At 38.4% G+C, this 27,763-nt stretch overlaps 1 pseudogene; it reads left to right on the forward strand.

Moving 5' to 3' along the window:
- The first annotated feature begins 837 nt into the window (after positions 1 to 837).
- On the forward strand, positions 838 to 26,349 carry LOC107605979 (chaperonin CPN60-2, mitochondrial-like; annotated as a pseudogene).
- The last annotated feature ends 1,414 nt before the right edge of the window (positions 26,350 to 27,763 follow it).

Below are 27,763 nucleotides of genomic sequence, written 5' to 3' on the forward strand. Positions count from 1 at the left end.
TGTACAGATACCAAAAAAAAAAAAAACATCTAACAGTGTCCTTTTTAAGCCACTAGTATTGCCCATTGAATTAATTCTAACTATTTAGCATTGTTTTGAAAGCTCAAAATGTTGAGGTCTGAACTATTTTGTATTTCGTGATATATGTTGTGTTGTGCTTCTACGTAGTTGTAATTGCTAATATCTTGACCTTACGGCTATTCAGGCTCACCAGGAATTATGAAGAAACTAGTCAATTTGATTGAAATTATATCTGTCATGGAGGTTGGTTTATGGCACAAAAAATATTTGAATTTTTTTAATGATATTACTTTTGCTGGTCACATGCATTATATTATTTTAGTCTTAAGAAGATATTTACTTCCATGGGTAACTAAGATTTCTATTCCCTTGTATTTTAGTGTGAAAATAAATTGTTATCTTGGTAATAATTTTTCTTTTTTTTTGTCCCTTAAAAGCTAGGTTTTGATACGCTTGATTGGTGCTGATGAGCATATGTATGTATGTAAATCATGTGGATGCAATGAAGTGGATTGAAGACATCAATGTGCTTGATATGATTGTTGAGAAGTTCAGTTCTTCAGTAAGTAGTGTTGGTTTTCTAAAATATCTAACATATGAAAAACCTAGTTGTGGATATGCTACTATGTGGGAGTGGGATATTTTTTCCATTAAAAAAGTATATTGTTTGCAAGAAGATAATATAGATCAAGGTAAAAAGATTTTTGCTTGATTTTTGTTTGACAAGTTCAATCTCTTTGATTTGTATTGTGTTTTAATTTACTAGTCGTTAATCAAATTTGAATAAATGCAGCAATGTAGGAACTAGTTGGGATAATATCAGCAAATCAGGAGAGAGAAATTGGTGAGCTAATTGAAAAGCTATGGAAAAAGTTGACAAAGAGGGTGTAATCACAATCTCAGTAAGTTTTTATATTTGCAACTTGGGTACTTTATTTTTTCTTTAGTTTCTAGTTTCTGTGTCTGATGGTTTTGGATATTTATACCCATGATACTGCATCTGTTCAGCTCTAACTTGAACCTGTTTCAGGATGGCAAAACATTGTACAATGAGTTAGAAGTTGTTGAAAGAATGAAGCTCGACAGGGGATACTAATGAGCGGATATTTTATACGCTTTTTGCCACTATTTTCATATAGTTTTTAGTATGTTTTGTTTAAGTTTTATTAAGTTTTCATAGGTTTTAGTGCAAAATTTAAATTTTTGGATTCCACTTTCAGTTTGTGTATTTTTATACAATTTTAGGTATTTTTTGGCTGAAATTGAGGAGCAGGAGCAAAAGTCTGATTTAGAGACAGAGAAAGCACTGCAGATGTTGTATGGAACTGACCTCCTTGCACTCAAAAGAGCTTTTATGGGGCTACAGAAGTCGACATGGAGCGTTCTCAATGGCAATGGAAAGCTAACATCCAAAGCTTTCCAGCAATGTATAATAGTCCATACTTTGCTGCAGAATTCAAGGCCCAAAACTAGCGTTCAATGCCAGCCTCCTGCCCTTTTCTGGCGTCCAGTATCCAAAGGAGAAGAGACCAGCGTCCAACACCCATAAGGACCCCCTAGCCAGCGTTCAACACCCTAGAGGCCTCCAAGCACGTGGATCTCAATCAAGCTCAGCCCAAACACTCACCAAGTAGACCCCAGAAGTGGATTTTAGCACTAAAAGACTGTTTTACCCTTCTTATGTAATTCTTAGTCATTAGCTTAGTATTTATTTGAGAACTTTTATAGTTTTAGAGGAAGACCTGATACCATATTTTCGAATTCCACATTGTATTTTCTATCAGTATGAGTTTCTAAACCTCATAGGTTGAGGGGAGGAGCTCTGTTGAGTTTTATAGATTAATAAAAGTATTACTGTTTTATTTCAATCCGTGTTTGATTCTCTATTCTAAGATATATCTTTGTTCTTCATCAATATGAATGCGTTGAACCAGAAAAAGTTATCTTATTCTACATGGGTTCAGAGTGAGTCTTTCATCGGACAATAATGAACCACTAGCTTGATTATACATCTCTTAGATGGCTAATCCACGACTTCGTTGGGGACATTTTGAGACATCAGTTCAGCCGAGGTATGGGGAGATTAGAGTCTTTGTGGTAGAGGCTAGAACAAAAGGCACAACATCCTTTGATCCAGAAGATTCGTACTTCTCTGTGGTGTTTTGAGTAGGATCACTAAAGAGAATGAACTGCAGGAGCTTCACCCTCAATTAGAATGGATCTGCACTAACCCTGGGGTTCAGATCTGGAGGAGCATTAGCGATCTTGTAATAAAGACGTTAATCACTTACAGCCTGCCATCGAAGAAATTATTCACGGTTGGAATAGACAGTAAGACCAGATTAATCCAAAAGAACAAAGCATCTCCAAGCCTTAACCATCTTCTTATCATTGCAAACACATCAACCTAGTAACGTTTTATTTATTTTCTTTTCATTCAAATTAAAGAATCAACCAACTTCTCTATCCGTCTGACTAAGATCTACAAGATAACCATAGCTTGCTTCAAATTACAATCCTCGTGGGATCGATCCTGACTCACTTAGGTATTACTTGGACGACGCACTGCACTTGCTAGTTCAGTTGTACGAAGTGTGGGAATTCATGCACCAAGTTTTTGGCGCCGTTGCCGGGGATTGTTCGAGTTTGGACAACTAACGGATTATCTTGTTGCTTAGATTAGGTAATTTCCTTTTCTTTACAGGTTTAGTTTTATTTTATCTGAGTCTTTTAATTTCTTCTTCCTTTTCGAAAAAAATTTCAAAATTTTTTTTTCAAAACCTTTTTTTTTCTTTATTAATCTTTGTTTTTGGTTTGAGTCTTTTGTTTATGTCCTTGTTAAATTTTCGAATTTCTTTGAGTCTTTTTCTAAAAATTTTCAAAAATAGAGTCTTTTGTTTGAGTCTTATGTCAATCTTTAAGTTTGGTATCTTCTTGTGTCTTTTCTTTAAAATTTTCAAAAATTGTGTCTTTGGTTTTCAAAATCTTTAAGTTTGGTGTCCTTTGCACGTTCTTGTTTTCTTTGAATTCTTTAAGTTTTGTTCTTGGTGTTCTTCTTGATCCTCAAAGTGTTCTTGTTTTCCTTTTTATTTAGATCTTAACATTTTTAAGTTTGGTGTCTTTTTGTGTTTTTCTTTCCAATTTTTGAATTCTAGGTGTCTTAGATCTAAAAATTTTAAGCTTGGTGTCTTTTTGTTATTTTTCTCTTTCTTCATTAAATTCAAAAATAAAAAAAATAAAATATCTTTTCTTATCTTTATCTTAATTTTCGAAAATTACAACAAGTTTTTCAAATTTTAATTTCAAAATCATTATCTTATCTTATCTTAGTTTTAAATTTCAAAATTCAAATCTTTTCAAAAATCATATCTTTTTCAAATCTTTATCTTACCTTGTTTTCAAATTCAAAATTAAAAAATTTTAAAATTTAATTTTCAAAAATCTTATCTTATCTTATTTCAAATTTCAAAATCAAATCTTTTTCAAAAATCAAACTTCAAATGTTTTCTTTTAAAATTTGATTCTTTCTTATCTTATCTTTCTTTTAAAATTTAAATTTCAAATCTTTTTAAATTAGAAACTAACTTTTTGATTTTGATTTCAAATCTTTTTAATTTAAAACTTATCTTCTCTTAACTTCCTTATCTTATCTTCCTTACCTAACTTATCTTAGCTTTTCTATCTTATCGTCTTTTAAATTTTAAAATTAAATATTTTACAAATCTTTTCAATTCTTATCTTATCTTGTTGACTTTTTCAAATATTTTCAAAATCAAATCTTTTCTAATCTTCTATCTTATCTTGTTTTCAAATCTTTCTTAATTAGTTAGTTGATTTCTCTTTCTTCTTTTTCAAAACTTCCTAACTAACTCATCTCTCTTCTATTTTTGAAAATATCTTCTTTATTTTTCCTCATCTTTTTCGAAAATCATCATTAAATTTTCAAATCTTTTTAGTTCATTAACCTTTATATGATTAATAAATAAAATAAAAATAAAAATATTTGAATTCTAGTTTCTAATTTTGCTTCTAATTTTCGAATTCTTCCTCCCTTCTAGCCGAATTCTTCTCCTCCTCCCTCTATCTTCATTATTCTTTCTTCCTTTGGATATCTGACCAGGAGCTCCTTATACTGTGACATAGAGACTCCCATTTTTCTTTGTCTCTTATTTATGTATGCAGAGACACCGGAGTCACTATGGGAATACAAGAATTGCGAGACCTCAGGGCTCCTATACATTTGACACTCCTATTGACTCAAATGACTTTAAGGTCAACCTAGACCAGGTTCTGCTGTTACGGCAGAAATGCCAGTTTCATGGACACCCATAGGAAGACCCCAGTAAGTTCATCTCCGACTTCCTGTAGTTCTGTGACACTGTAGAGGTCAATGGAGTGGACCCTGAAGTCCCCAGACTAAAACTCTTCCCATTTGCTCTGAGTGATCAAGCAAATGAATGGTGGCATATGGAACTTAGAGGAAGTGTGAACACCTGGGATAAGGTTATTAACAATTTTTTGAACAGGTTCTCCCCCTCACAGAGATTAACTAAGCTAGTGACCGATGTTCAGACCTTCAGGCAGAAGGGGAGTGAGTCTCTCCATGATGCTTGGGAGAGGTACAAGCTGATGTTCAGGATATGTCCTCCCCATAGGTTCTCAGGATGGGGCAAGACAATGATCTTCTATGAGCAATCTCTGAGATAGCCAGGAAGACAGTAGATCACTTTGAAAATAGCCCTCTGTACTTTATAGAGACACATGAAGAGGCAGATGAGCTCATTGAGATAGCTGCCAATAACCAGCACTTATACTTCTGTGAGGAGACTCCAAATAGGACAAAAGTTCTAGACATGGAGACTGTAGTCGCACCCCCTGATGAGGTTTATAATGCTCCTAGTGATATGAGTGGTAACTACCCTCAAGGAGACACTCTCACCCATAACCGGTGGACACCTGAGCAGGTTAATATTCATCTTACTGAGTTGTTTGAGGAAGTGCATCCCTATAGGGCCCTCACAGAAAGGCTGATGCTCTCTGGGAAGGAGACCTTAAAAGATGGTGAGACAGTAGTCTTCACCAAAGAGGCCGAACCTCAGGAGTCTGCTATTGTGGGACTGAAGGCAATCAAGAACCAGGAGGATCCTGAGAATGCCATTGAGCACACCCCACAGAGGAGAAAGAATCTCGAGTTGAATCTTCTCTGGGTGTGTAAGAGGAGCCTGTCATTACCACAGAGCACGTCCTTACAGAGGTGAAAGAACCTCAAGAGCTACCTTTCCTAGGCATGCAAAAAGAACCAGAAAATGAGTAGTTGGCTCATTTCCCAGCAGCCCTTAAGAAGTTGCAAGTCAATATCTCTGTTGCAAAGGTTTTGGGAAAAAAGACCCCCTATACAGCCTGTCTAAAAGACATTTTTTTAAAAGAAGGACCTAAGGGGAGATAAAATAGAGATACTTACTGAGAAGTACAGTATCCTAATTCAGAATGAGCTGCCAAGGTGCCAGATCTAGGGATCTTTCAGATTCTATGGATTACTGGAAAGATCACTTTTGACAAAGCCCTGTAAGATCTTGGCTTGAGTTTAAATCTGATACCTTCATCTGTGATGAAGAAGCTGAAAATCCAAAAGGCACAAGAAACAAGGATCACCTTGCATAAGGACTAGATGGTGTTCAAGATTCTTAACCCTCCATTACCCATTGACAAGGGAGGCACTTGCATAAAGGATTCAGCATTCAAGCCTCCTCCCTTGGATGAAACCAATTCAATCCTCCTAAGACCAAATGTAAGTTTGGTGTTAGATGTACACTATCCACAAAGGAGGAAGGCCCCAAAAGGAAGATACCTAGGGGTTGGAAAAACAAAAATATCCCTACTGAAGGCTTTTCACCATGGAAGATGGTAATGTTCACTTATCTCATCATGGTATTCACCATGGAAGAGGAAAATGGCACTAAGGGACACCAGCATATTGCTACAAGCCAAACCCTGCCTCATGCAGTAAATGAGATCTTGTCTCTTGAGTGTATTAAGCTAATCCATGAGAGCACAGGAAGGAAGATCCCAGTAAGGAGTAAGGATTTATTCCTCTATGACTATCGTCCTCCTTGAAAGGAGTTGTCTGTCAAGCTAATGACATTAAAGAAGCGCTTGTTAGGAGGCAACCCAACCATAAGTAGAGTATTTCTGTTCTTATTGCTTTTGTTTATTTTCATTTGAGTTTATTTTAGTTTATTTTTAGAGTTTTTCCTTGCTTTTTAATGTTTGTGATCATGTGCAGTAGTTAGAACGGAAATAGAAATAGTCAGAGCTGGAAACAGAACACCCTGAAGCAGAAACTTTGCTAGAGTTGAATGCCAGACACGGAGCCAGAGTGGGCGTTCAACGCCCTCTGGGGAACAACAAACTGGTGTTGAACGCCAGCCAGGGAGCCAGGCTAGGCGTTCGACGACCAAAAAATAGGGATGTCAACGGGGCAGGGTGGCGGTGGGGGATGCCTCCCTGCTCCCCATCCCCGCCCTTAGATTCGCTCCCCGTCCCCGTTCCCATTTCCTGCCGTGAGGGAATAATGCTCCCCATCCCCATTCCCCACAAGGTCCCATTCCCCGCGGGGATCCCATTCTCCATCTATTTGATAGTTCTAACTAATTATTAATTTCCATATGAATTGAGCTGCAAGTATCCATCTTATACAAAAATAGCAAGATTTTATACAAAAAGTATAAATGACACGATGGTGACTTCTTTCGAAATGACGCAGTGAGGGGACGCAACGACGAGCTAGAGGGCAAAGTAGTGGATGAGGTGAGAGACGCAAAAATAGAGAGGAGAATGGACACAACGACAGAGTTATGAAAGGAACGCCGCAAATAGAAAGCACGACGCGGTGAGGGTGATGGCACGGTGAGGTGTGACGATGCGGTGAGAAGGGAGAGTGGCAAGGAGGTGGCTGCATAGAGGTTGAATAGAGTATGGACAGTTTTAGGGATCTCTGAATTGAAGAGGGGTTATGCAAATGAAGATTAGGAGTTTTCGATTTCTATATGTGTGTGTGTGTGTGTGTGTGTGTGAGAGAGAGAGAGAGAGAGAGAGAGAGAGAGAGAAATGACTAAAAAACATTTATGAGAAATAAACTATTAAGGATAATTCAGTAAATTTATAAATTTTGGGGAATAGGGGGATCCCCACTCGGGTCCTCGCGCCTGCCTCGGGGAAATTTTATCCCCCATCCCCATCTCGCGGAGAAAACTTCCCACAGTCGGATCCCCATTCGGGACAGTCCCCGCAGGGATCCCCACATCTCGGGGAGTTTTGCCATCCCTACAAAAAAGGCAGAAGATCTGGCATTGAACGCCAGGAAGGAGGTTCCTCCTGGGCGTTCAACGGCACAAATGGGTGGCAAGCTGGCGTTCAACCCCAGCTATGGTGCACAAGCTGGGCATTCAACGCCCATAAGTTGGGCAGGGAATTTGAACTCCCTAGCTTCTCAGGTCCCACAGAATCTCCAACTACTTCACCATCCTCCATGAAATAGCAAATAGAAACAAGGGCTATGAGGGAAGAACAACAAAGACAAGGGCGTGACATTGAAGAGATCAAGCACTACATTGGATCTTCAAGGAGGAGTAGTGGTCGCCATCACTAAGGTGGATTCGTTCTCTTAATCCCCTTTTCTTTTATGTTATTTTTATGTTTTCTGTTATGTTTTATTGTCTGTTCTCTTGTTCTTGTTGCTTGATCATCTATGTCTTAAGGCTATAAAATGTTCCATATATCTCTCACCTTACTTAAAAGAAAAATTTTATTTTAAAAGAATTGAGAGATACATGAACTTTGAGTTATATAATAAGAATAGTCAATTATTTTGGTGTGGTGGCATTGCTTTTGTTTTCTAAATGTATGAATGAACAGTGCATAATCGAAGTTGGAATTAAGAATTTTGGCTCTTGAAAGAATGATGAAAAAGGAGAAATATTATTGGTAATTTGAAAAATCCAAAAATTGATTCTTGAGGCAAGAAAAATAGCAAAAAAGCAATAATATATATATATATATATATATATATATATATATATATATATATATATATATATATATGCTTGCGAAAAAAAAAGAAAAAGAGAGAAATTAAAAGCAGAAAAAGCCAATAGCTCTTTAAACCAAAAGGCAAGAGCAAAAAGACAATAATCCTTTAAACCAAAAGGCAAGGGTAAAATGATCCAAGGCTTTGAGCATCAATAGTTAGGAGGGCCTAAAAGAAATAAAATCATGGCCTAAGCGGCTCAAACAAGCTGTCCCTAACTATATGCTTGTGGTGTGAAGGTGTCAAGTGAAAAGCTTGAGACTGAGCAGTTAAAGTCATGATCCAAAGCAAAAATAGTGTGCTTAAGAACTCTGGACACCTCTATCTGAGGATTCTAGCAAAGCTGAATCAAAATCCGAAAGGGTTCACCCAGTTAAGTGTCTGTGGCATTTATGTATCCAGTGGTAATACTAGAAAACAAAGTGCTTGGGGTCACGGCCAAGACTTTAAAAAGCTGTGTTCAAGAATAAAAAAGAACTAAACTAGGTGAGTCAATAATATCATCTGGATTCTAAGTTCCTAAAGAGACCAACACTTCTGAGTTTCAATGGATAGTGAGATGCCAAAGCTATTCAGAAGCAAAAAGCTACTAAGTCTCGCACATCTAACTGAAACTGAGCTTCATTAGAAACTCTGAGATTCATTGTATCTTACTCTTCTTTTTATCCTACTTTGATTTTAGTTGGTTGGGGACAAGCAATAATTTAAGTTTGGTGTTCTGATGAGCGAATATGTTATACGCTTTTTGGCATCATTTTCATATAGTTTTTAGCATGTTTTGTTTAAGTTTTATTAGGTTTTAGTGCAAAATTTATATTTTTGGATTCTACTTTGAGTTTTTGTATTTTTATGCAATTTCAGATATATTCTGGCTGAAATTGAGGAGTTGGAGCAAAAGTCTAATTCAGAGGTAGAGAAAGCACTGCAGATGTTGTCTAGATTTGACCTCCTTTCACTCGAAAGAGGTTTTCTGGAGCTACAGAAGTCCAAATGGAACATTCTCAATGCCTACAGAAAGGTAACATCCAGTGCTTTCCAAAAATGTATAATAGTCCATACTTTGCTTCAGAATTGAAGGCCCAAAACTGGAATTCAACGCTAGCCTCCTGTCCTTTTCTGGCATCCAGCGCCCAAAGGAGAAGAGGCCTCCTAGCGCATGGATCTCGATCAAGCTCAGCCCAAACACTCACCAAGTGGGCCCCAGAAGTGGATTTTATCACTAAAAGACTGTTTTACCCTTCTTATGTAATGCTTACTCATTAGCTTAGTATTTATTTGATAAATTTTATAGTTTTAGAGGAAGTTCTGATACCATATTTTTGAATTCCACATTGTATTTTCTATCAGTATGAGTTTTAAAACCTCCTAGATTGAGGGGAGGAGCTCTGCTGAGTTTTATGGATTAATAAAAGTATTACTGTTTTATTTCAATCCCTGTTTGATTCTCTATTCTAAGATGTATCCTCGTTCTTCATCAATATGAATGCGTTGAACCGGCACAAGGTTATCTCATTCTACATGGGTTCAGAATGAGTCTTTCATCGGACAATCATGAACCAATAGCTTGATTATGCATCTCTTAGACGGCTAATCCACGACTTCGTTGGGGACTTCTCGAGACATCAGTTCAGCCGAGGTATGGAAAGATTAGAGTTTTTGTGGTAGAGGCTAGAACCAAAGGTGCAGCATCCTCTAATCCAGAAGATTCGACCTTGTCTGTGGCATTTTGAGTAGGATCACTAAAGAGAATGAACTGCAAGAGCTTCACCCTCAATTAGAATGGATCCGCACTAACCCTGGCGTTCAGATCTGGAGGAGCATTAGCGATCTTGTAATAAAGACGTTGATTACTTACAGCCTGCCATAGAAGAAATCATTCACAGTTGGAATAGACAGTAAGACCGGATTAATCCAGAAGAACAAAGCATCTTCAAGCCTTAACCATCTTTTTATCATTGCAAACACATCAACCTAGCTAGTAACGTTTTATTTATTTTCTTTTCATGCGAATTAAACAATCAACTAACTTCTCTATCCGCCTGACTAAGATCTTCAAGATAACCATAGCTTGCTTCAAATCACAATCCTCGTGGGATCGACCCTGACTAACTCGGGTATTACTTGGACGACCCAGTGCACTTGCTGGTTCAGTTGTACGAGGTGTGGAAATTCGTGCACCAGATACATATCTTCATATTTTATAACTAACCAAAAGAACTAGAAATTTGTATGTTGCTTCTCTACCTCTTTTCTTTTAAGTTTAAAGAATAGCTTCTTTTTAACATGTTATATGTAAATTGTGACTACAGGAACTTGAGGATTCACTGATTCTAATCCATGAGAAAAAATCTCGAGTATTGATGCTATAGTTAAAGTATTAGAGTTGGGTTTAAAGGTAAGCAACAACAATTTCCTTTCGCTAGTCTTTTTTTTAGTATTAGCTTTTGTACTATATAATTGGTTGACATTTCTTTGTTATCAGAAACAAAGACCTTTGTTGATTGTTGCGGAGGATGTGGAAAGTGATGCCCTTGCAATTCTCATTCTAAACAAGCTTTGTGCTAGAATAAAGGTTTGTACACTAGCCAAGAGATTTACCTTTTGCATTCAAGTAAGATTTTGGATCCTTTTATGCTTATCTTGTGTGGTGTTTGTTGCATTGGCTCAGGTATGTGCCATCAAAGTGCCTGGTTTTGGTGAAAATAGGAAGTCCGGCCTCCATGATCTTTGTTGTTCTTACAGGAGGTGAAGTAAGTGTTCTGTTATGAAGTTATTACTTATTACTATAAAGTAAAATCCTATGTTAAAAAGCTTATGAATGATACAACTTTTATATCCTTTTAGCTTACCACTGAAGAGCTTGGCATGAATATTGAAAAAGTGCATTCGGAAATGCTTGGCACTTGCAAAAAGGTAACCTTTCTTTCTTGCTGGATTTGTAATATAATTTTAATGGACAACAGAGTTTTGTAAGAGCATGTACACTATAATTCAAAAGCTAGTGTTTAAGCTCAAAATAAAATTCTTTGTTTTTGATTTTAATTGATTTTGACAACTAAAGTTTTTAGTAATCTAGGTGACAATTTCTAAAGATGATACGTTCATTCTTGATGGAGATGGTGACAAGAAAGCAATTGAGGAAACATGTGATCAGGTTTAAGCGGATCTCCTCCTAAATTTGGGGCTACCTTTGTTGGTGTTTACGTTACTTACATTGTATTTTTTTCCTGACTTGATTCTTGTGATCTTTTCAACAAGCAGATTAAGTCAACAATTGAAAATAGCACTTTAGATTATGACAAGAAAAAGTTACAGAAAAGACTCACCAAGCTTTTTGGGAGTGTTGCAGTTTTTACGGTGGGCATATTAAGTTAATCTAGATTTTTAGTGGTCTCATACCTGGTAACATGTTAAAGTTCTACAATGATAATATTAACATAATAAACTTGCCTTTCACATATTGGAGGAGCCAGTGAGGCTGAAGTTGGTGAGAAGAAGGATAGAGTGATAGATGCCTTGAATGCAACCAAGGCCGCCGTACAGGAGGGCATAACCTGGTATGTTATTAGCACTTGCAGTTGTATACTCAATTTCACATCCTAAACCAGACCTGACATAACTACATATTATGTTCTGCACAGGTGGTGGTGTTGCTCTTCTTTATGGTTTTATCTATTTAGTGCTATTTGATACAAGTATCTTAAGTTTAATCAATTATGATGTAAAGAAAATAAGTTATTTAGTAAAGAAAAATGGTGCCACATGTAGTAGTTTAGCAGTTATTTTTTAAAATATCATGTAGAAAATTACAGCAAGTTGAAAATTGCTGCGTCGTTTTAAAGCACCCATTAGAATTGCGACAGTTTTAAACCGCTGCAATTTTTTTAAAAAACCAGTTAAGAAAATAGCAGCGGTTTTACAACCGTCACCAAATCAAGTATCTGATTAGCGACAGTTATACCAGCGGTTGCTGAAAACTACTGCAAAATCTACTGCCCGCGCCACTAATCAGGGCGGTTTACTTGATTGCCGGAATTGTATTTTGAAATAGTTTAAACCGCCTCTAGCCGCAGAAAAAACCGCCACTAAACTCCACCTCTCTTGTAGTGATAACAATACAAAGTGTATATTTGCTGTTAGTGTAATACGTTTTACTTTCTTGAAATATTTTTTTGTGATACGTAAAAATATTACCAAAAAAATTCTAAGTGAACAATAAATATGTAACGTATTATGTGAATAATAAACCCTATTGTAATTAGGTTATAAGTGCATTTAGGTGAAAAAAATAACCAAGGATCTGAGCACTAATATCTAGGACACATGAGATAAAAAGATAAAAAATATTTTTCTAGTTATGTGCTTGTGGTGTTGCTGTGTCAAGGAGAAACTTGGGTGAGTAAATTCGAGGGGTGCTTCATCACCTGATACCTTGAGCCAACTGGTTTGGGAATATCAATTGAAAATCTACACTAAAGATTTGCCTTGAGACAAAACATATAGATTCAAAGATGTGAAATTATCTTCCCCAATACTTTAAAGTTGGTTTATGAGAGAAAAAGGTGCTGAATATTACATTCACAAAAAACTGAAAAGGAAAACTGAGTTGAAGGTTAAAAACTATAAGAAGAATACATATAAAATCTTCCGGAATAGATTTTTGAATATTCAGATTTGAAGTTTGCAAGATCATGTGAGTAACGGAAGCCCATATTTAATCATATAAATCAGTATAAATCACTACAAACTTAATCACATATCAGAATTCTTTTTGTTGCTTGGGGACGAGCAAAGTTTTAAGTTTAGTGTTATGATGTCTTGGCATCTTTAATAGTTTTTTTTAGCATTTCTTTTAATAAATATTAGTAGTTTTCTTAGGTTAATTGTGGTTTTCAAAGATAATCTATTTTGTTTGGAGTTATTTTAGAGTTGTTGTGTGTTAAGAATATTTCTGAGGAAATTCAGACGACGAGAAGAAAATCCAGAAGCAATCAGGGAAGGTGGGACGCCCAATGGCCTATAAGAATGCAAAGGTGGGCACCCATCCCCACAAATGGCGCCCAGCGCCCACACACTAGCGCCCAACGTCCACACATTGGTTCCCAGTGCCCACAACGCCCACGCATTGACACCCAGTACCTTTGTTTGGCACCCAATGCCACTTCCTCATGCCTAACGCCCAAAATTTTCTTCACGTCCAGGGCCTTAACACCAAGTGCCTAACCTTGATACCTAACACCTTCGAAGAAGAACAAAGTAACAACCACAATGGCATTTAGCACCTAACAAGAAGCACACGCTCGCGCTTGGCGCCCATGATAAGCAACACAATGGTACTTAGCGCCCGTGATCAAAGACCGACCAAAATACTTGGCATTTATTTTAGTAAAAATAACATGGACATTTGACATAGCCCACAAACTCCAAGAATTTATCAAAATTTGATTTCAGTTAATTCAATTTAGAAAGATTATGTTTAGTTTATCTTTTTTTTAGGAAAAGATAAGATTAGTTTTAGTTTTAAATTTAAAAATTAGGTTAGTATAGAGGATATAAATTGATGGGTGGAAATTTAGATTCCACACAAAAACTCACCGGCAAGTGTATCGGGTCGCATCAAGTAATAAAACTCACTTAGAGTGAGGTCGATCCCACATGGATTGATGGATCAAGAAACTTTAGTGAGTGATTAGTCTAGTCAAGCTAGCATTGAAGTGAATTGAGTGAAATTGAAACTAAAAATAAATTACAATTAAATGGAATTCCTATTCTAACTATCTCTTGTGCCTTTGAGTGATGATAATGGGCTTTGCTTGCTTTGGATTTGAAGAGGAGTGGATCCGGATGGCTTGATTTAATTTGCATGGTGAAGCTACTTTGGCCAATTTTCTTGCCAAGTCCTATAGCGCTCAGTTAAGAGCACAAACGTAGTGCTACTTTGCTTCCTTTATTCGCGCCTTGCTTTTCCTCATGGGTCATGCCCGAAAAAATGAAATGAATGAACGGAGCGCTCTCTTGTTTCTCCTTGGCTTTGTTGAGGCGCTCCGTTGCAAAAATCAACGCTACATGCTTTCATTCTATCTTAATTAATAAAGCCAATGCATTGTCCATGATGGTACTAATTAACTAAACACATGCATGCTTTTATTATATTACTTAGTTAATAAAGCCAATTGCATTACGTTAAAGCATTCATTCATTATGGCATTAATGATTTAATGGTTTCATTCATGCACTTCATTAACGCCTTATTGGTATTAATAATATTACATGCATTCTTTCATGAACTTAATTAAACATCCCAATGTATCATTCATTTATTTCAACGTAGCATTCATTCATTCTTATTGGCATAATTAATTAATGTTTCATGCAACATTTCATGCATGCATTCATTGACTAATACCAATTGCTTTAACGTAGCATTCATTTTCCATGCCTAATGCGTTATAATTCATCATGATGGCTTTAATAATTAAATGCATGTCATGGCCTCATGGTCATGGGTCACGCTTTTAAAAGCGTGGCCTAAAATTTCAAAGTGTGCTCAAACTTCAAAGTGTGCCCCCAAAATCCTTTTTCTCTTCTTTTGAGCTGATTTTGTGCTATTTTGCTTCTTTTTCCACTTATTTCCTACAAAATTTATAAAATCAAAAGATCAAGGAAATATACCATTTAAGCACAAAAGCTTTCAATATCTAAGCACAAATCATCAATTTCTTGTATGAAAAAGCATAGAAAAATATGACATGATGACATATCATCACAAATAAGCTGGAGAAGAGCAGTTTTAGCATCCAGCAGTCATTAGCATATTTTCACCTTTTGTTTTTATTTGTTTTCATGAGTCACTAATTTCTCTGTGTTAGGGTTAGGAGCTCTGTTTAATTTTATGGATTGATAATACTTATTTTTTTTATCTTGATTAATGCATTGATACTTCTAAAAAATTGGGTTTCGTTTTATTCTGAATGATTAGAGGTATTGAAAAATATTTTTGGTTTGTTTTGAATTCCTTTATTATCTTGGGAAAGCTATTATTGGGATTAGTTTCAAACTCATTCTCGTAACTTTTTAATTATTTGAGAATAGCTTTGAATGTTATGTGACATTAAATCAGAACTATACTATAATCCTCCTATTGTTAACTAATTGATCAAGGAATTGGCTATTAGCTAGGATGGAGAAAAATTGAATCACCAAGGGATTGGAAGTTGATTAAATACGATTTGTCGTCAATATATCTATGCATGAATCAAGGTAATAAACATGAATGTTTCCTTTCTTGAGAATTGAACATCTCTGAAACCCTAACATCTTCATTCGCTATATATCAATCTCATCATTCATCAGCTTTGTATGATAAATTGTTATTGTTTTAAGTTCGATTATTGCTCTCACAAAAGTTTGTGAATCTAATTAGGGTTTCAAATAAACATTGTTTGCTCAATCCTTTAATCTTCTTGAGAATAATTCCTACCCACCGTAGTATTCCTTGAGTCAATTTGGTGCATGATAAATCACTATTCTATAGTTTATCTTGTGCTAAATTGAGTGGTTTTTATAAAGTCTTTGCACACTTATTCATACAATTTGCACAATTTTACAATTCCTTCCTAATTCTGTTCTATGATTGAAAACTTGCTTCCTACGCCTTTAAATTGTGTATTTTTAATGTCCTTTTATACCATTCGAAGCCGTGATCTGTGCATTAAGTGTTTTCAGGCTATATAGGGTAGGAATGGCTTAAAGAATGGAGAGGAAGCTTGCAAAAATGGAAGGAACATAAGAAATAAAGGAGATGACCAGCAAGGATCGAGGCGTGTGCGTGATTTGGAGATTTTCACCGCGACGCGTGTGCGTACCTGACGCGAACGCGTGACATGCGAAGAAAACCATCGACGCGTACGCGTTACTGACGTGTACGCGTGACGTACGCCACGTGCAGAAATCGCAGAAGACGTTGGGGGCGATTTTGGGCTGAGTTTGGACCCAGTTTTCGGTCCAAAAACACAGACTAGAGCCAGGGGACAAGCAGAGACTCAACACACATTCTCATTCTCATAGTTTTAGTTTTTAGTTTTGAATCTTAGAGAAAAAATACTACTTCCTCTAGGGTTCTTCACATTCATAGATTTCTAGTTTTATGCTTTTGATTTGGATATTGAGAAGAGTTACTACCTCCATTAAAGTTTCCATCATTCTAGTTTGTTTCCTTATTTTCTTACTCTTTTAATCACCCATTTACCCTGTTCAGAATTACATATGGATATTTTTTATTTTGGAATTTATTAATGCAAAGAGTTCTTTTTACCTTTAATTAATTTCCTTTTATTATTTATTTGAACTTTCATGTCTTCTTTTCTTTCCCGTTTATCGTTTATAAAAATGGCATTCATGTCAATGGAGTAAACTCCCAACTTGACTTGGGAGTTGATTGAAAGGAGACCCTTGAGTTGGAATACTCAAGTGTTAAGTGGTAATTGGAAGTTGTTGGCCGGCTCTCTAGTCACTAACGCTAATTCTTCCATAGGAGAGGATTAGGACTTGTGAATTAGAGTTGGCTCAATTACTTGACTTTCCTTTATTCGGTAAGGGTTAACTAAGTAAAAACAACAACCTCTTACTATTGCATTTGAAAAATTTCAACAAGGATAGAACTTCTGATTAATCCTCTCCCAGTCAAGGCTTCTTTATTTCAATTACACAAAACCTCTTGTTAAGTTTCATTACTTTAATTTATAATCGTTTATTTTTATGTTCTCCAACTCTAAAATTTCTCGAAAAAATTCCTAACCAATAAATAGCACTCTTTTGTCAACTCGTTGGGAGACGATCTGGGAATTTTACTCCTAGTATTTTATTCTTAAATTGTGACAACCCTTTTTAAATTGATAAGCGGAATTTTTGTCGGTTAAGAACTGTACTTGCAACGCTGTTCTTATTATAAATTCTTAATCGGCAATTTTTCGACCGTCAATTTTTGGTGCCATTATCGAGGAGTTGCAATAGTGTGCTAAATTATTGGTTGGTGTAAATATTTTTAATTTTACATATTTGCATATTTTATTTTATTTTATTACCATGAGCTATATGTTTCTTTCATTGAATGACGCGTTCACTACCTGATCCGAGATTAGCCGCGTTTGATCCTGAAATTGAAAGAACTATTTCACGTATTAGGCGAGCTCGGCGTCGGTTAGCTTCTGAGGATGGTGAAGTGGTTACTACCAATTCACCAGTCTTATCTGAGAGCGAATCTGAAGTGCCATTTAAGGAAGAAACAAGCTCCTCTTCTACTAATTCTGTTGATTTACATGCAGGTAATATGGCGGAGCCCAGAAGGATTACTCTTCAGGAAGCAGGAGCTCTAGACTTTACACTGCAATCGTATCAAGCGCGTCACCCAAATCTAGATGCAGATTTTGAACTAAAGACTGCGCTAATCAACTTACTACCTAAGTTTCATGGCTTACCTGCTCAAGAGCCTATTAAGCACCTCAGGGATTTTCAGACAGCATGCTCAACTACTAGGCGTCATGGTACGGATGAAACTACTATTTGGTTATATGCCTTTCCGTTTTCTCTTGAGGGAAAGGCAAGTGAGTGGTTCTACACTCAACCTGAAGCAGTCGTTACTAATTGGGATCTGCTCAGAAGGGAGTTCCTGGACAAATACTTTCCAGCTGAAGTTACAGATTGACTGAGGAAAGAAATTTCCTGCATTATCCAAGGCAAGTCAGAGACTCTCTACGAATATTAGGAACGCTTCAGGAATCTCCTAAACTCATGTCCCCACCACAAGATTGACCAGTTGGTGTTGATTAGCTACTTCACACAAGGCATGAAGCCTCAGGATAAGATTACATTAGATGCTGCGAGTAATGGCTCTCTAAAGAAGTACAAGATGGCAACAGAAGCGTGGCAGCTGATCGCCGATCTAACTGAGTCTACCCGGAATGCCAGGCACAGAAACAACCATCCCAAGGCTATTGTGGAGGTTTCCTCTAGTAGTGACACTGCTGCTCTCACACAGACTCCGGGAGAGATGACCAACATACTGAAGCAGCTACTGCTGAATCAACAACAACCTCAGCCTCCCCCACAACAACAGTGTTAACAGTTGGTTTCTCGAAGAGTGTGCAGAATATGTGCCTACTATACTCATTACACTGATGAGTGTCCATAGCTCCAACAAGAAGACAACACCTTGGCATCTACCTATAATTTCTACGACCGCCCGAATCAAGGATACTATCAATAAGGCAACAATTATAACCAAGGTGGGAACCACAATTCTGGTTGGCAAGACAACTACAACCAGGGGTGGAGAGACAACTCTAACCAGGGATGGAGGGATAATTCCAATCAAGGATGGAGGGACAACTATAACCGAGGAGGCAGAGACAATGATGGAAATCAGAGGTGGAACAACAACAATAATCAGTAGAACCGGTATCAGCAGAACCCTCCTTACCAACAGCAAAACCAAGGCCAGCCTTACCGAGCACCACACCTAAGGTAGTCCCAAGTGCCTCAGAACAGCCAACAGCAGACCCCTCAAATCACTTACCCCCCTTCCTCTTCTAATGATGAGATGCTTCGCTCTCTTGTGCAAGGACAACATGACATTTAGAATACATTTAACACTATTATAAACGGTCTGAACGCTACTTTCCAAGCGCTCGTCTCCCAGATGGATTCACTATCTACCCCCAACAATCAACCTTCAAGCTCCAGTACAATTCCTTCTCAACCTTTACCCAACCCCAAAGGTGGAAGCAATGCCATCACTTTGAGGTCTGGAACCACACTGCAAGAGAGAAATCATGAGGAGCCAAGCTCAAAGGAAGACATTCAAGTTGAAGACATTGTTGAGGTAGAGGATGTTGAAAAGGAAGATGAAGTATAAGACATGGTTGAAGAAGAAGCAGCTCAACCAGGGAATGGAGCACCAAAGGAAAATGAAGTTACAAGAGAAGCGATTCCTATTCCCTTCCCACGCCTTGCTAGGAAGTCCAGAAAGCAGATGGAGCTCAATCCCAAGATGGTGGAGATCTTCAAAAAGGTTGAGGTAACCATTCCCCTTTTTGATGCCATTCGCCAGGTACCTAAATATGCGAAGTTTCTAAAAGATTTATACATGAATAAAGATAAAATACAAGATTTAGAAACTATTCCTCTAGGTAGCTCTATTTCTGCTTTAATGGGTGATTGATAAACCACTATTTTATGGTTTATCTTGTGCTAATTTGAGTGGTTTTTATCAAGTCTTTGCACACTTATTCATACAATTTGCATGATTTTACAATTCCTTCCCAATTCTGTTCTATGGTTGAAAACTTGCTTCCTAAGACTTTAAATTGTGTATTTTAATTCCCCTTTATACCATTCGATGCCGTGATCTGTGTGTTAAGTATTTTCAGGCTTTATAGGGCAGGAATGGCTTAGAGGATGGAGAGGAGGCTTGCAAAAATGGAAGGAACACAAGAAACTAAGGAGACAACCAGCGAGGAGCGACGCGCACACATGGCTCACGCGTGCGCGTGATTTGGAGATTTTCATGGCGACGCATGCGCGCACCTGACGCGTACGCGTGAAACGCGTGAGGCACACGTACGTGTGACCTTGCGAAAGTTCAATCGACGCGTACGCATGGACGACACGTACGCGTGACAGAGCCACGTGCTGTACGTTTCAGAATTTGCTGGGGGCAATTTTTGGGCTCCTTTTGGCCCAGTTCCAAGCCCGAAAAATACAAATTAGAGGCTGCAGAATGGGGGAACCATTGATTCATTGATTCACATAATTTTAGGTTTTAGATGTAGATTTTTAGAGGGAGAAGATCTCTCCTCTCTCTAGGTTTTAGGATTTTAGGTTTAGCTTTTCTTAATTTCAGAATTCTACCTTGCTTCAATTTTGGTTCCTTCTACTTTAATTGTTCTAGTACTTTGGTTTACTTATTCCTCTTGTTGATTTGTTTATTTCCATAATTTGGTTTATAAATTCTCATGTTAGATTTGATTTCTCTATTTAATATAATTTGAGGTATTTCATATTTATGATTGCTTTCTTAAATTTATATTATTGATGCTTGCAATTGGTTGTTTGGATTTAATATTCCTTATTGCTTTTCTATGCTTTTATGTTATGCCTCCCAAGTGTTTAATAAAATGCTTGGTTGGATTTTAGTGTAGATTTCTCTCCTTTTGGCTTTGGTTGAGTAATTAGAGACTCTTGAGTTATCAAACTCCTTTGTTGATTGATAATTGAAAGTTGCTAGTTGATTTGGATCCCTCTAAAGCTAGTATTTCCTTAGGAGTTGACTAGGACTTGAGGAATTAAATTGATTTATCCACTTGACTTTCCTTTATAGTTAGAGGTTAACTAAGTGGGATCAATGAACAATTCTCATCACAATTGATAAGGAAAACTAGGATAGGACTTCTAATTTTCATACCTTGCCAAGAGCTCTCTTAATTATTAATTTACTTTCTTGTCATTTATATTCCTTGTTCAACCTTTCAAAAATCCAAAAAAGATACTTTTCCATAACCAATAGTAACATGCCTCCCTGCAATTCCTTGAGAGACGACCCGAGGTTTGAATACTTCGGTTTAATTTTATTGGGTTTGTTTTAGTGACAACCAAATTTTTGTATGAAAGGATTCTTGTTGGTTTAGAAACTATACTTGCAACAGGAATTTATTGTGAATTCTTTACTAGCAAAAATCCGTTCGTCAGTGATATACCGGAAAAATGTAGTGATCAGGGTCCATGCATGGTTACTATTACTATAGAGGGTGTAAAATTTTCTAACTGCATGTGTGATTTAGGTGCGTGTGTGAGTATTATTCCATTATCTGTATATGATTCTTTGAGGCTCCCTCCTTTAAAAAGGTCGGTGATAGGAATTTCTGAGGACGTGCTGGTGAGCATTAAGGGGCTAACATTCCCTATTGACTTCTATATTTTGGAGATGCCCCCTAATGACTCAGAAAAACCATCTTCCATCCTCCTTGGAAGGCCATTTCTGAAGGCTTCAAGGTTCAAATTGGACGCCTTCTCAGGAACTTACTCTTTTGAGATAGATGGCCGAGCAGTGAGTTTCAACCTGAATGAAGCTATGAAGCACCCTCTGGAAGATCATTCCATCTTCTAGTGCAACATCATGATGAGACTGTAACTGCAGTCCACCAGGAAGAAGTAGAAGAGCTGCACATGGATCAAGGTGCAAGTGTGGAGAAATCCTCTGAGCTTACTAAAGATACCTTGTCACCATCAATGGCTCTAGATGATCAAGTGCCTAGCCATGAGTAGAAAATGGAGTTAAAACCCCTTCTACCCCACCTCAAGTATGATTACCTTGAGGATAATCAGAAGCTCCCAGTTATTATTGCAAGGGAACTCACTTCCCAACAGGAGGAGCAGTTGCTTAGTGTGCTGAGAAGACACAAGAAAGCAATTGGGTGGAGCTTGGCGGATATAGCAGGCATCAGCCCTCAAGTTTGTGAGCACAGGATATTTTCAGAAGAGGGAGCAAGGCCTGTTCGTCAACCTCAAAGGCGGCTGAATCCCACCATTCTAGAGGTTGTCAAGAAGGAAGTGACCAGGTTGCTTGAAGCTGACATCATCTACCCCATCTCAGATAGTGAATGGGTTAGCCCAATACAGGTGGTGCCCAAGAAGTCTGGAGTCACAATAGTGAAAAATGAGCATGGAGAGCTCCTGACAACTAGAGTGCGGAACTCCTGGAGGGTGTACATTTATTACAGGCGCCTCAACCAGGCTACTCGCAAGGATCACTACCCCCTGCCCTTCATCGATCAGATGCTTGATCGCCTGTCAGGTAAATCACACTACTATTTTCTAGATGGTTACACTGGCTATTTTCAAATTTATATAGCTCCTGAAGATCAGGAGAAGACTACTTTTACATGTCTCTTTGGAACGTATGCATATAAGAGGATGCCTTTTGGCTTATCTAATGCACCGGCTACTTTCTAAAGATGCATGATGAGTGTTTTCTCAGATCTTATTAAGAATTGTATGGAAGTTTTCATGGATGACTTTAGTGTGTATGGTGATTCATTTAACCTTTTCTTGGATAGTTTAGCTAGAGTATTAGATCGGTGTGTTAGTTTAAACCTTGTATTAAATTTTGAAAAATATCATTTTATGGTAAAACAAGGTATTGTTCTAGGACATGTTGTTTCTAATACTGGTATTTCTGTCGATCCAGCAAAGGTATATGTGATTTCTGGTTTACCTTACCCCTCCTCCTTGAGGGAAGTCTGTTCGTTCTTTGGTCATGCAGGTTTCTACCGGAGATTTATCAAGGACTTCAGTAAGGTAGCATTGCCTTTATCCCGAATGCTGCAGAAGGATGTTGAGTTCGAGCTGAGTGAGGACTGCATGAATATGTTTGATAAGCTGAAGATCGCCCTGACTCAAGCTCCGATTGTGAGAGGACTCGACTGTAGCCAGCCATTTGAGATTATGTGTAACGCCTCCAACCATGAAGTAGGAGCGGCACTGGCTTAGCGCGAAGGTAAGGACCCTTTTGTAATTTCATATGCTTCTAAAACCTTAGATGCTGCTCAGTCTAATTATACTACCATTGAAAAAGAGCTTCTGGCTATTATTTTTGCTTTGGATAAATTCTGAGCCTATTTACTTGGTACTAAGGTGGTAGTATACTCAGACCATGCAGCTCTAAAATATTTGTTAGTTAAAAAAGAGTCCAAACCATGGCTAATACGTTGGATATTGTTGCTGCAAGAATTTGATTTAGAAATTAAAGATAGGAGTGGTTCCCAGAAATTAGTGGTGGACCACTTGAGTCGCCTAGAGCACGTTAAGAATGAATCCACTCCTATCAATGATGCTTTCCTATTTGATAGCTTGCACTCAATATCTGAGGTAGTTCCTTGGTATGCACTTATAGCTAATTATTTAGTCAGTCATACCTTCCCTCCCAATTTTACTAAGCATCAAAGGGACAAGATGAAAAGCGAGTCCAAATATTATATATGGGATGACCCATATTTATGGAGGTGTGGTACTGACCAGATAATTAGAAGGTGTATGCTTCAATCAGAATTCCAGTCAATTTTAGAGGCCTGCCACTCCTCTGAGAATGGTGGACATTTTGGTCTTCAAAGAACAGCTAGAAAAATTTTAGACTGTGGATTCTGGTGGCCCACTCTTTTTAAGGATGCCACTGGCTTCTGTAAATCTTGTTCCCCATGCTAAAGGTTTGGAAATATATCCAAGAGGGATGAGATGCCCCAGCAACTGATGTTGTTCTGTGAAAGTTTTTATGTTTGGGGCATTGAGTTCATGGGTCCATTTCCAAACTCTAGTGGTTTCTTATACATACTGTTAGCTGTTGATTATGTCTCTAAATGGGTGGAAGCAATTCCTACCCGTACTGATGATGCTAACAATGTTATCTGTCGCTTTGGATCACCACGAGCAATCGTGAGTGATCAAGGCACTCATTTTTGTAACAGGAGATTAACAGGTCTACTAAAGAAACATAGCATTGTTCACAAGGTAGCAACGGCTTACCATCCTCAGACCAATGGGCAAGCCAAGGTGTCTAACAGAGAGATAAAGCGCATATTGGAGAAGATAGTCAAGCCTCATAGGAAGGACTGGAGCACCAGACTTGTTGATGCATTCTGGGCTTATCCGACAGCATACAAGACACCCATTGGAATGAGTCCATTTCGCCTGGTCTATGGAAAAGCCTGTCACCTTCCAGTGGAGGTGGAGCACAAAGCTTTCTGGGCGGTACGAGAATGCAACATGGGATTTGAGAAAGCCGGTGCTAAAAGGAAGCTGCAACTAGCAGAACTAGAGAACCTTCGACTCGAAGCATATGACAACTCCAGGCTATACAAAGAAATGGTGAAGGCTGTGCATGACAAGCATATCAAGAGAAGAGAGTTCAGACCTGGGGAGCTAGTTCTCCTTTACAACTCCAGAATGAGGCTCATGCTAGGCAAGTTGCGATCAAGATGGGAAGGTCCCTATAGAATAAAGAAGGCAGAGCCATATGGAGTCTTCCACCTGAGTCATCCCTCAATCTCCAAATTCATCAAGTTCAATGGCCACCGCTTGAAGCTATATCATCGTGAGAAGATGAAGGACAATAAAGAGCTAGAGGTCTTCCTCTTGAAGGATCCACCAACAGAAGAAGATTGAGCTTGTGGACCGTCCAACTTAAGGACGTAAAAGTAATGTGTTAGGTGGGAGACAACCCACCATGGTATGATCATCCCTTTTCATTCCTAGTTTTATTTTATTTTGTTTTTATCAGTGTTCATTCATAATTTCTGCATAATCACCTGCATTCTGCATAAAAAAAATGCATTCAACGCGCAAGCATCTAGGACGCGCACGCGTCACTTGTGATTGCGAAAGGAATAGGAATTGAATAGAGAGTTGCGCGGGAGTGGTGAAGGAAGTGTGCTTTGCGCACAAGCAAGCCCACGCGTACGCGTCCCTGATGCATGCGCGTCGCTTGCGCTTTTAGCAACCCACGCGTAAGCGTCCCTGACGCGTACGCATGACCCTACAAATCGGCGTAAATAGCGTGCTGAACAGAGAGTTGTGTTGACCTCGCGCTGGAACTGTGCTCTAGGCACAAATTTACCCACGCGTACGCGCCCGTGACGTGTCCGTATCAGTTTCACTATGTGTCTATCAACGCGTGCGCATACCTGACGCGCACGCGTCGTATATCTTTTTGGTTCTCATGCATTTCAACCCGAGAGTTGTGCGTGCGCGGGGCTGCCTTCGCGCGATTGGCACAACACATGTTACGCGTATGCGTCCCAGACGCTTATGCGTCGCTTACATTTTACGCGACCCACGCGTACGCGTGCGCCGCATGATTAACCCAGTACGCCGCGCAGATTTCAATTATTCCCTCCCCCAATCCTAATTCTTTTTCATTCCTAATTCTTTCTTGTTTCTTCTTCCTTCTTTCTTCCTTATTCCTTTTTACTATCTACTACTTTCTTTCTCCCTTTTTCATCTTCTTCCCCAGGTTTCTTTCTTCCCTCTCCTCTACTCTTTCCTTTTTCTTTTAATTATTGCATTTATTTTTTTTTCTTCTCAATTTTTCTTTTAGCTTAGTTATTTATGGTTTCTTTTTCTTTCTTTTCTCATGCATTTTTTATGTTGGTGTTGGAGCTTTATTTGGGTAATACCTTATTATCATTGAGCTTGCAGATATTATAAGGAGTGATTTGACAATTGATATGTTATTTTGGCTCTTATATACATTTGCATTCATTATTTTCATTCCTATTTTAACTTGCACATCAAGTGTTTGTGAAAAAGCTTTTATGGCATTTTGAACTCTATTTTATTTTACTCTTACACTTTAATGCCTCTTTTTCACAACACTTGTACTCCACATGTATTTGGAATTATCATTCACAATTGTCATCATAAAAGTGCTCTTTAATTTGGCACATTTAATAATTGATGCTTGAGTTATGCTCTCATGCTTATTTCTTGCATGCTTTTACCCTCTTGCATCTAATTCTTATGAATTGCCTTCTTGCTCTTAATTGATGTCATACCTACAAGTTGTAGCTACCATGTATTTAAGCTATCATCTTTTCTTTGGCATTTATTATCACTTGGAATTTCTTCCTTCTGGTTCTTTAGTTATCTATATTTAACATTCTCCATCTTTCTTTCTTCCTTAGGCATGGGTATCAAGAAAGGAAAAGAGAAGGCCACTGACAAAACACCGGCAAGGAGAGGAACCAAGAGAGCACCGGCTAAGGCGCCACCATCTACCAGCGTCACGCCACCTACAAAGCAGGTGAAGGGATCATTAAAGTTGATGAAGCAGAGAAAGCCTTTTCCGCACGGGACTCCACACGGTTCACTAACCGTTATTGCGAACAGATGTTCCCCATCCTAGCCAAGAGGAACTACAACAATGAGTATCTACTCATTTTCCTAACACACTTTGTTGATTTTATGGAGCCCCGGATTGAGAGGAGACAGTGGGGATTTTGAGGAGGCAGCCACGAGAGGTCAACCTATCATGGGTAGTTGAATTCTACTCCAACTTCTACTTGCCTACTCTGCAGACTGTCTATGTCTGTCAGCAACAAGTCCCTGTCTCTGAGAGTGCCATACAGCGAGCACTGGATCTTCCACCTAGTCCAGAGGGATTGGATGCATATCAAGAAGCCTCTCTTAAGCGCTAGATGTATCAGTTTGACTGGGATAGTGTCCTTGGAGTTATAGCCCAACCTTGCAGCACCTGGATCTATGGGCAGCATCGGTCAAAACCCAAGAGCATCTCAGCCTAATCACTTACCTTGGAGGCTCGCGTGTGGTCATAGATTATGTCCCACTATATCTTTCCGAGCACTCACGAGTCCACCTTCACAGTGGACATGGCTGTTCTCATCTGGTGCATCCTGATAGAGCAACCTTTCAACCTGCCCCGACTCATCCAGCAGGCAATGGGGCACGTACAGATTGTAGGTAACCTGCCTTTCCCCGCTTTGGTTTCAGATTTAGTCTCTACAGCAGGTGTGTCCTATCGAACAGGAGACACGAAGGTTATGATCCCTAGGGCCGACCAGTATGTCCCGAATGGGAAGTACATCAGGCCACCAGTTCCCTCTGCGAGCCAGCATGCAGGCCCATCTTTGGATACTCCTCCTTCTTCTACTCCACCATCATCCATACCACAAGCACCATCCATCCATCAGATGTTCCTTAAGATCCTTGAGAGGTTCGATTGGCAAGACCGGCGGATGGAGCAATTGGAGCGCCGCAACAAGCGCCGATGCAACTATCTGAAGGAACTCATAGTTGGTACCCACCCACCACCGGAACAGAAAGACACCCCGGACTCCCCTTCACGCAGTAGCACAGGGAGCCATGGCGAACCAGACAGCGAAGGCGATGTTTCCAGCCTTACCTTGCTCCTTACTAATGGCACGGAGGACCGTGCCAAGCCTTAAGTGTGGGGAGGTCAGTCCTTGACTTCCGGAGGTAATTTCTCTCTCTTAACACCAACATTTGACTTTTTCTTTTGTTAGGTAGGATAGATTGCATGATAATAGTTGCTTGCATGTATGTTTTTATTGGTTGAAGTAATAAATTTCTTTTCAAGACCCTATTTTATAGTATTTCACTAATTCAAATTCAATTTTGTGTTAAACTTGTTTGGAGATTTTAATTTGGAACATAGGTTATAGCTAAGAACACACAACCTATAAGATTTGAGCTTAATTATATGGTTACATTATTTAACCATGATTTTTATTCTTGTGTGTTTTTTCTCTATGATTGCAATCTATAGTTTGTTCCATTCTATATGTCCATTGTTTAGTGTATTTGCATGCATACATATGATCGAGGCCATCATTTGTTATTAGCTCACTTATCCCAAATAGCCTACCACTTCAATTACCTTTGTTTGCCACTTTGAGCTTTTTTATCCCCATTTGTTCTATATCGTACCACATCACTAGTCTTAAGCGGAAAAATAATTAATCACCTCATTTGAATCTTTAGTTAGTTTAAGATAGAGATTGTGTGTCAATTAAGTGTGGGGAATTGTGAGAACTTGGGTTGATGAGAAAGTGTTGAGTTTTATTGACAAGA

This window comes from Arachis ipaensis, chromosome B1 (genome assembly GCF_059453495.1).
Source record: "Arachis ipaensis isolate K30076 ecotype BB chromosome B1, ASM5945349v1, whole genome shotgun sequence".
NCBI lineage: Eukaryota > Viridiplantae > Streptophyta > Magnoliopsida > Fabales > Fabaceae > Arachis > Arachis ipaensis.